This window comes from Parasteatoda tepidariorum, chromosome 11 (assembly GCF_982258835.1).
Source record: "Parasteatoda tepidariorum strain Cologne lab strain chromosome 11, Ptep-v5.0, whole genome shotgun sequence".
Classification (NCBI taxonomy): domain Eukaryota; kingdom Metazoa; phylum Arthropoda; class Arachnida; order Araneae; family Theridiidae; genus Parasteatoda; species Parasteatoda tepidariorum.
The window spans coordinates 79662022-79672804 of NC_141765.1; the positions used below are offsets into that span (position 1 = coordinate 79662022).

Sequence of the window (10783 nt, forward strand, 5' to 3'; positions counted from 1 at the left end):
TTTGGGGGGGGGGGGCTACCCACTGATGTTCAACTCCGTACACTTGTAATTATGAAAATTGGGGGAAATTTGCCTTCGTAGAGGACTTTTTGATGGAACTAACCCCCCATTTGCGGTACAGGGAGAGGAAGACAGCGAGAACTGCCTACTGTTAGCCTGACGGCAAAGGGACTCCGTCTAGCACTGAGGATATTTGACGTCAGTAGGGGAGAGTGGGGTCAATTGTAACAGGGTACGATTGTAACAGAGCAAAAATTTCGAGTGTCGGGTTCTAGATTTGGTTCCTAGGTGGCGCCAGGGAGTATTTAATAAATCTACGCGTACACCTGGCAACCATTTTTATGTACTTTTGAAAGAGTTACATCACAAAAGATATTTTCACTCTACATAAGTACTTTTTTTGGTATTAGAATATTATATTGTAACAAAGCAATTTTGTTTAAACAAATAAAAATTATTAACCGAATATGTAAGCGGACACCTTAATTAACATTTTAAAAAAAAAGATTAGTTTTGTTAATTAACTAGCATTGTTTTTAACAAATGAAGCTGAAATGGCGTCTTGCGGACAATTGTAACAATAAGTAAAGGGACAATTGTAACAGCTGAAAATAAATAATCTTATGTTCACAAACCATTACTTAACTCTTTAAGAACCACCAATAATTTCCTATATCATTTATATTATGTTGCATGTGCATTATTTTATTTGTCACCTTTCACAGCATAAATTGAAATTTTTAACCCCTTAAAGTTAAGAGTTCGACCCTTTAGGTCTCTGCTCATTATTATTTTTACTCCTAAAATATCACTACTATTTTGATCAATAAAAAAAATATATCGCAACTATAATAATATGTTTAATTAACTATGTTTTAGTTGAATTTATGAACTGTTACAATTGACCCCGTAAGTGGGGACAATTGTAACAAGTGCACGACTGTCAAAAATTGTTAATAACTAATATAATAACATTTAAAATAAGGTATTTATTTTTGTTTCTAGTAGAGGATAGTCTACTTTACTCGTCTGTCAATTAATACTAATAATATATTGGATTTTTTGTTAGTTAAAAATAGTTAAGTAAGAAATGTTACAATTGACCCCACTCTCCCCTACTGTGGTCGGTGCAAGCCGGATTCCTCTTGACCAGCCATCGCTGGTATTCTAACTCATTAGAAGACGAACGCTCCATCCCCATCGTGGCTCAAAATAATTATTTTATAAAAATTCAAAAAACTAAGTTTTCTTTTAAATTTAAACCCCTTTATTTTGTAATATCTTTAAGCTTGTATGATTTTGAAAAGAGCGCATTAAAGGGTAATTCAAATTATTGGCATGATTTTTATCGAGAGCTCAAGATAGCATACTATCTTTTTTTTCTGTACATTTTAGCTCAAGAGAAAAGTAAATTATAAAAGTTATTTGAATTATTTCACAATGTCTTTGCTCCCGGAAAAAATTCAGAATCTTAAGTGAAACAAAAAATTGTGCATTGATCGAAGTAATCAGAACTACCTACATCCCTTCAATTATACTTAAAAAATATTTCATTATGTTATATGATATTATCAGTATCAGATTTATTATTTTTATACTGTCCTTCAAAATTTCTAAATTAAGTTACGCTTTCTTACTCAGAATTTGCTTTCCACGAAGACAAAATGATTTAAGGCATTAAATTACATTGTAGGAAAATAAATCGTTATAAAAGCTAAGAAATAAAAACCTTGACATGACGTTAAAAATAGCCGCATCAAACAATTCGAAGAAATATCCGATCATTATAAAATCAAATAATAATACAAAGAAATAAAAAATACATTTTGCTTAAAGCTATTTTTGGAAGAAAAAAGGACTTTTTTCGAACACTGTATTGAAGATTTGAATTATATCATACGGAATGTTCTGCTATGACCATCTTTAATGAGTATTTTTAGAATCGTTATCAAAGTCAACAAAAAGTATACACATTAAGAGTTTCAAATTAATATTTAGTCCATGGAAAAAGTTTTCGAAATCTAACGAATCATTACTAAGAAAGAGAGGATTGAAAAATACAAAACCTGTTTGTTGTCGGAGAAAAAAAAGAGGAGTTAAAAAGCACGGGTTTTGTATGTTTTTCAAAAATGCTTTTTCCTCGCATAATAACATTTCTTTTTACTTAGTTTTCGACAAGGATTTTAAAAATATATATTAATGATGGTTATTACAGAACAACCAGTATACATTATTATATTACGTGCAAATAAAAAACGTTATCGATTATACACTTAAGTTTTCTCATAATTTATATTGTCTGAAAAAGTTTTTCACGTCTTGAGAAGTATTGCTCCACATGCCAGAGGAATGTCAAAATTTTGATCAGGCTTAGACGTGTTTATTTTAATCAGATAACCGTACCGTGGGAGCCCAGTGGTTAGAGAATTGGATTTCGGTCCGGAGGGGCCGAGGTTCGATCCCCGACTCCGCTAAGACTTACTGAGTACATGCGATACACGTGCCCTCAAAATCTGTGGAATCGAAAGTTCTGTAGTCGGTTTCTGAGCAGTAGTATGGATCACAGAGATCTGAAGAATTCTTCCCTTTCAAATATATAAATTGCGAAAGTGACCTCACAAATGAGTGGTTCTGCCATTTATTCAAAGAGTTCTGAGCTAAAACGTACTTTCACCCTAGCGGTGCTCTTTTTCTTCAATCGAAAAGCGTTCCCTCCTGACTTAATTCACAAAAGGCCAATATCTGGCAAGCTTGGTTTGTTAAAGTGTAATTAGAAACATTAACAACAACATGTAAAATACCGATTAGGGCCCTTCAAATTTTTAACGAAAATTGGAAGATTTAAATTATTATTAGCAATTTTGATAATAATAATGCTTTTCTGAATCAATGCTTTCTCATGCAAAGCAATGGGAATCAATGCAAAACAACTCCAATCATGTTTATTCGGGCTTAATACTATTTCTTAAATAATATTTAATTCTTCTTTAACTTAATTCTTCTTATTTATATTTAAATTAAAAGTGGTGTGGGGTGCTTTCTTTTGACAATACGTTTAATTGACATGCATTGGAAAAAGATATTAAAGCATGTAAAAGTGTCATTCAAACTTACATAAATTTTGAGATCTTTTTGAGCCCTGAAATTTTTGTCAACATCATTAATCTAAATATTATGTGGTTAATTGTATAATTGTGTCCATCATCGTTAAATTTTATAATCTAATAATAAATAAGAATGAGCTTTTCTTCCTAAATATAATTAATTTCATTGCTTTCTATCTTTCATTTCCTTGAAGTACTCCAAAAAATATTTTGGATAATACTTTCTTTGTGTTGTCTTCATTGACTGCTAGACAGACATAAATTTAGATTAAACATTTGCTAAAAATCATTAAAATTGAAGTAAATAAAAACTTGATTTATTAAGAGATATTATAAGAGGTCACTTTAAAAGGAAACTTACTTTTATTTGTGTCAAAATGATACAACACTTATATTACCCTAGAAGAAAAAAAGTTTATTCGCATAAAAGACAAAAACATTACAGGTAATAAGAGTGAACAGCTCATAAATGTAGAATAATTATAGTTGACAGTTACTTATTTGAGCCTAAATTGCTAGGCATTTTCTAGGATACTCGTCATTTCTCAGAAAGCCTTATAATTTTGTCTAACTTTTTTTTTATCCTAATCAAAATAAAGGCACTTATTTATTTGTTTATATAGAACATATTGTACAAATGTCTTTTCGGAACATGAACATGCAACAGTATTTATAATTTTTAAATTTTCTAACTTGTCACTCTTATATAATTTTTATTTATTTCATTTGAAATTTATAAGGGTTGTCCCTAATTATTTATTCAACTTTTAAATACCGTACATTTCCGAATATAGGTTGAGAATTTTTGAAAAATTTCATAAACTGAAGTAGAGGATTAATTTATAATTCGATCAGTTAACTTTTCCCTCAATCATCGTTAACAAAAATATTTTTCCATCATTATCGATAAATGGCAAAATATCAACAACTTAAAAAAACATATCAGTGCATGAAATAACAGTTGAAAATAAAGCACTCAAATATAACAATTGAAAAGGAATACTGAAAAATGATAATAAAAAAAAGTAGAGGAAAAAGATTTTTCACTGCCCATTTATTCTTATTAAACAGTAAATTATTAAAATCGCAAACTAACAGAAAAAGTTAAACATGCTAGCTTCAGAATTCAAATATCTCTGTCTGCTAGCCTCTGATTTACTTTGGCTTTTTGCCAAGTTGAACTGTTGATGACGTCAATCTGGGATAAAGGGCTTGAGGAGTAGAAAGATCTAAGTTATTAAGGTTTTTGTTTATTTTTTATTATTATTATTATTATTATTATTATGGGACAACAAGATAACTCCTTTTGGAAATCCCACCCAGAGCAGTCCAAACATAATGACTTGAAACAAAATATAACTAGTGGAATGTCTTTAAAGTTTTTGGAATGGATTGAAGATGATGAGTATAAAATGTGTGTGAGAAATAAGTATTTTAAGTTTACATGAATTACAGTAAAACCTATTAAGTTAACCATTCTTGTAAGATGACCACTTGTCTAAGGTTCCCTATATTATCAAAAACCACATTTATTCTATATATTAAAAAAGAGCAAAACATTTGTATCATGTATGTTGACCGTTGAAATAACTCAAATTCGTCTAAGGGTATTATTGAATACTATTCCAAACACTCTATAAGTTGACCAAATGAAAAATTTAGTAATCATACATTTAATCTTACATTTGAATTACACTCGCGAAATAGTAATAAAATCTAATCTAAATCCTATTATAAGCATATAGGAAAACTATTGGAAGCAAGCTGCGGGAAAAAGCTTCATGGAAAGTTCAACCATATTAGTAATATGAAATTCAAACCTTAGAAGAAAAATTAGTTCACATAAGCCATAAAGCTCCAAATACTGAATTTTTTTCAAAATATCAAAATGCAAATAAATTAGGGCAGGATTACTCAAGATTTCACAGTAATCCTGTCATAATTTTTTGCATTTTGATATTTTGCAGCAGCATTTGATGCTTCATAGTTTACTCTACGTTTACCCCTAAACTCAGTGTTTTTCTGTGCTTCAAATATTAAATTACTAATAGAAGTAAAAAAGAATTTTCCTTGAAGGGTCTGTCCCACTACATACCATCCTTTATTTTTTTTTTAAAAAAGTGTATTAAGTGAAGTTTATGGTGTATTTTATTCACATGCTGGATCTTGTGTACCGATGCATTGTGGGCCAGAAGACTATGATCTTCAGCCAAAAGTGAAAAATTAATTTTTCAACTAAAATATGTGTAGGCAGTTTTAGTGTATCCCAAATTAAGTATTCATAATCATTCCAAACATCATAATTTACTTTTTGGTCCGACGTGAGTACAATTTAATGAAAAATATGCTAAAAGAATTGTTTTAAATGTAACTTTTAAATTTTTATTTCAGAAATATATATAGGAATTTCACCTTACTGTTACATTTTTAGCAGAGTAATTAGTGTTAAATTATAGTACAATTTTTCAATTTGTTGGATTAGTTAATACTCTTGACAAACTTATAGTTTATATCTTATCATTTGACATCTTACAATGTTTGAATGACTTTCGAAACTTAATTCCAAAAAGTTCCACGAGGTAATTAGCTAAACTTTTTTTTTGTTGTCTTCTTTGATATTTCTTCTTTCGAAAAAACCTGCCCCATTTTGCCCGTATTGCAAAGGTGGACTAACTATACCGAAAAACAAATATTATGTTGTTTTTTTTTCATGTTTTTGCGTTATTTTGTATGGATATTCATATAAACTGTTATTATTACTCTAAATGAAGTTTATTTAATGTGAAAATTGCATCTCACCATCTAAAATTCTTTTTTTACGCAATACCACACATTTTATCCAGTATGGATTTGCAGGAGCGAGCATCAAAGCAAAAAAAAGACATTTTTTTCTGATGAGGTCATAGCTGTATTGGATTTGCCTAAAATTCCACAAACAAATTGCGATACAGAATTACAAGATGAAGATGGAATAGAAAATTGGACGGAATTAACTCTTTCAACGGAATATCAGTCAACAGCTTCTGAAGGCGAAGATGACGAAAATTAAATGTCGATTACTTAAACATCGAATTAAAATCACAATTTTTTTTTTATTTTTCATAACAAAAACAGTGAAATATTTCATTTCTTATGTTAAATAATCAACGAAAAAAAATTTACTGATTATATTGTTTAATTTTTATGACCGAACATTGTTTTACTAATTTTAAGTCATATTTTTTATACATTAATAAAAAATTAATATAAAATATTTTAAACGATTGTTATTATATATATTACTTCGGAAATATAATTTGCTTTTCAATTTTAATATGAAATTACGAAAATTATTATATTTTCATTGTTATATTTAATTATTTAAATGTACTATATTATTTTTTTATTTTTGCTCGCCATATTTCAGCCACCATTTTGTTTTTTGGGGGGTATTTTTAGTGTATTTCAAAATTTCAACTATGAATTCAATTCACCTGCACATAAAAACCCCTTAATACAAATTTTGAAGCAAATTTTATGGAAATACTAATTTTGACTTCGAAACCTTGGATGCTGGTCCACTGTGCGATGTCTAAAGATAATATTTAGAATAAATGCTTAGAATAACAATATATTCATATTTAATTTCTTTCTTTTAACCAATCAGTTGAATATTACGTGTATATAATAATCTGTATTTCATTCTGGTAATTAATTTTAGTTCTTAAAATTCATGGTATTTGATAAAAAATTTAAAAGTCATGCTAAAAAAATAATTACATTTATCTTTATTTTGATCGGTAACACATAAGAAATATCATGAGCAACGTGAATAACAGGATATTTATGAGAATAACATGATATTAGAACAAACAATGACTCACTCCAAGCTATAAGCTAATTTTACCATTACAGCAATGCATTATAAATGGTTAACTTGCAAAGGTTTTACTGTACTTAATTACAGAAAATAAAACGTACCATTGTAGATACAAATTTTATCATCAGTTTTTGTAATGAATTAGATATCTTACCTCATTTAACTTCTGTACGAAGTGAATGCTTATAGGTTTCTGAAGAAAAGTTTTCTTTATTTGCTCCAATTTGTCAACTTTTGAATTTTATTTCTTTTTCCATCCGGTTTTGTGAGTTCTTGTTCTAGAAATTTAAATTGAATGCTTTTCTAAAATTGATGTTACAGTCTAATGGCACTTGTTTTTGAATACAACCAAAGGTAGATATTGTGATCTCTTAATCTTTCTAGTTACAGCTCTTGTATGCAATATTTAGATTTCGCAACAAAATAAATAGCAATTGCTACTATGGCTTCTTTTTTTTCTTCTTTACTTTAAATCGGCTAATTCTGCACGATTTTAAGTGTGTATTTAAGGAAAAAAAAGTCAAATATCATACTAATGTATCCAGATGATCAAAGAGTCCAGATTTGTCTTCCACAGCAGATAATCTAACTCTAGGATTCCAAACTGAAAAATGTCTATCATATGAACCAAACTGAATATTGCTTAGGTCATTGTCTGCTTTAGATAAATCTTTTTGTAGCTTTTCAACGAAGTTTCGCTTTTCAGATAAAATTTTATCACATTCTTCCAATGTTCGCTCATTTTGTTCAATATCAAGTTTCTGAGTCTCGTTTAGTACTGCTAAACAACTTGTACTGTTTAAAGCCTCTTTTAGTAGTAGCGAATATTGAATGTGAGCAGAGAGCAATCTTATAATTCTTTCTTGCTTTTCAATTCGTCTGCTAATTTCCAAAATTTGCTCATACAACGCTTCCTCAGAGAAAATTTCTTCTTTCGATGATTTTTGGGCCATTACTTTCCTTCTCTTTTGTATGCCTCATCCAAAGTTTGAAACATTATATCAAGCTGGTTCTTTACATAATTACTTTCCTTCTCTTTTGTATGCCTCATCCAAAGTTTGGAACATTATAGCAAGCTGGTTCTTTACATAATTACTTTCCTTCACTTTCTCTTTTGTCTACCTCATCCAAAGTTTGGAACATTATAGCAAGCTGGTTCTTTACATAATTACTTTCCTTCACTTTCTCTTTTGTCTACCTCATCCAAAGTTACATTACAGCAAGCTGGTTTTTCATGTAATTACTTTCCTTCCATTTCTCTTTTATTTATCTCATCCAAATTTTGGAACCTTACAGCAAGCTGGTTATTTATGTAATTACTTTCCTTCTATTCGTCTTTTGCCTACTTCATTCTCAGTTTGGAGCATTGTAGCTAGCTGGTAATCCATACTAATCATTGATTAGAGCTTCCATCCTATGAAACCTAGGGAAAATGGCTTTATCACTGATCTATGAATATAATGATAAATATGAACACAATTAAACTAGTGATTTGCTAAACTATAGTTTGTCTACGGCAAGAACTCCCCCGCCATAAAGTCTGGGGCCACCCGCTGCTATGGAAACAAGAAGATCTCATTTCACACTAGGGCTAACACTGTGGACTGAAGAAAAAGATTCTTTTTCTCTCTCCGACACGAGCCAAACCCTGTCCTAAACAATGACCCCATACCCCTACCTGAAACAGCTATACCTCGACTTCGTTACCATAGTCACCGCCACGGGTCAAGACAAATGGCTAGGGGAGTTCTTACTTCAGACAAACTATAAGAAAGGCATAGTTTGTGAGTCTCATTATAATTCCTTACATTTGTTTGGTTTCGATCTAAGTTTTCTTATGAAATTTACTTTTCAAAGAAGCAACTGTTAATCAGCAAAATCAAATTTACCTGCACATCTTGAGCTTACTTTATAGAGTGTCCGGATAATGACCAATCTTAGAAAAATGGAAGAGATAGAACTGTGCGGTTTGCTGCATATTATATTTGTACATACATAGTAAACTATAGGGCCACATTGTATACCCCTAATAAGCCTATAATTATTTCCTCTGGTGGGGTACACTAGTACCCGGTAATATAATTTGTGGTCCAATATAAATATTATGGGTCAATATAAAGGTAAGATATCGGGCTATGTGTTGAAACAGAATATTGCCTTCGAATTTCCTCATTTTAAAGCTAATAAACACACTATTATATATATACATACATATTAAACTTGATTGTCATATTGTGTACCCCCTAATAAGCCTATAATTATTTCCGCTTAGAAAACAATTGACTGTCAAAAAATTTAAAATTAATTAAAAATTAAAAAGATTAAAAATAAATTCATCAACAAATAACTACTAACTGAAAATGTGCAGAATGCAGCAAAAAGTAAATTTCTATTTCTTTCGATTGTTCTTTAATTCATTTTTTTCAAATCATTAACCAGTTTTGGGAGACCTCATACGTTCATATAAGTCAAAGATTTTAAGCGTTCTAAGATGTATCAAAGATTTTAAGAGGCATCAATGATTTTTTTAGAAGCGTTGCATGATCTACCAAAGGTAATTTCAATAAATACACTGTAAAAAATTTCGAGTTATGTTGCCCCAAACATTGGTATTCATTTGCTGGCTACATAAATTGGAGCTCAGTTTCACTATATATTGGTGCTTTCACTAGTCCTAATTATCGTGAGAAGGTTGCACCAAAAATAGGTATTTTAAAAGGACCTAAAAGCAGAGAAAGGTTGCACCGAAAAAAAGTGTTTTGTAGGGAACTAAAAGCGATGAAGGTTGCACCATTATTAGTTATTTTTAAAATGCTGAAAAGCAGGGTAAGGTTGCCCCATTATTAAGTATTTTTAAAGAGCCAAAAAGCAGAGAAACTAAAAAGAAATTATTATTAAGTGTTTATAAAGATAAGAGAAGATTGTATCATAAATTGATATTTTATTAATCCTAAATTAAGAGAAAAGGTGCTATCATAAGTGGGTTAGTTAATTAAACCAAATATGAATCAGTTACACTTTGGTGCAACTTTCCCTTATTATTTAGTATGCAAGTAGAGCACCATATTTATATAAATTAAATTATAATTTAATTATTTAAATCTATAAAAGTAAGCGAAACTATTTTTATTATATATATATATATATATATATACATTTCTTCACATTGATATATATGTAAAATTAAAATTCCTTTTTCCTCGTGCAATTCGTTCAGATGCTTTGGAATAAGTACCACTAATGTTTTAAAGAATAATAATTTTGAGCTGAAGCAAATTCTTATTACTATGTATTCTAAAATTATTTTATTATTTAAAAATGAAAATAATATTTTCACAAATAAAAATTTATATAAAAGAGTAGACAAATATTGGATTGGTCAAGCCCTAATCTCTAATTAAGGAAACATTCCAATATTAATTACATTGGCGTAGGGAAATAATAAATTAGAAGTAAATTAAGAAATGTAAAAATAATTGCATACCGTAAACCGGGGCGAGTCTACCCATTTTAGTTTTATTTAATTTTCACTATTTTAAATTGCAAATAAAAAAAAATTTTACCGACGGAGGACTTAGTTCAGACTCTAAGGAAGATGGCGCTGTAGTAGTTTGATCCGTTTTTATTTATTTGGTGTCTTTTTAACCGACCTGTTCAAACGTCTTTTGAGAGATTTGTATTGAAAATCAGCAAACTTTTAGTTGGTGCTCCGTAAGTATATTATTATTATTACTATTTTCACTTTGGTTAAGTGATAAACTTATCTAAGACTAAGATTACATTAATTTTATAGGAAAAAAAAAACAAAAAGAATGTAAGT

The 10783-nt window shown here is 29.5% G+C and overlaps 1 long non-coding RNA gene across 1 annotated transcript in view; it reads right to left on the reverse strand.

Moving 5' to 3' along the window:
• Nucleotides 1–8381, reverse strand: part of LOC110282268 (uncharacterized) — a 35304-nt gene extending 26923 nt beyond the window's left edge. The window contains exon 1 of the long non-coding RNA XR_015430438.1: nt 7118–8381. This is a non-coding gene — a long non-coding RNA (uncharacterized LOC110282268). The remainder of the gene's footprint in view (nt 1–7117) is intronic.
• Between the last annotated feature and the right edge of the window lie 2402 nt (nt 8382–10783).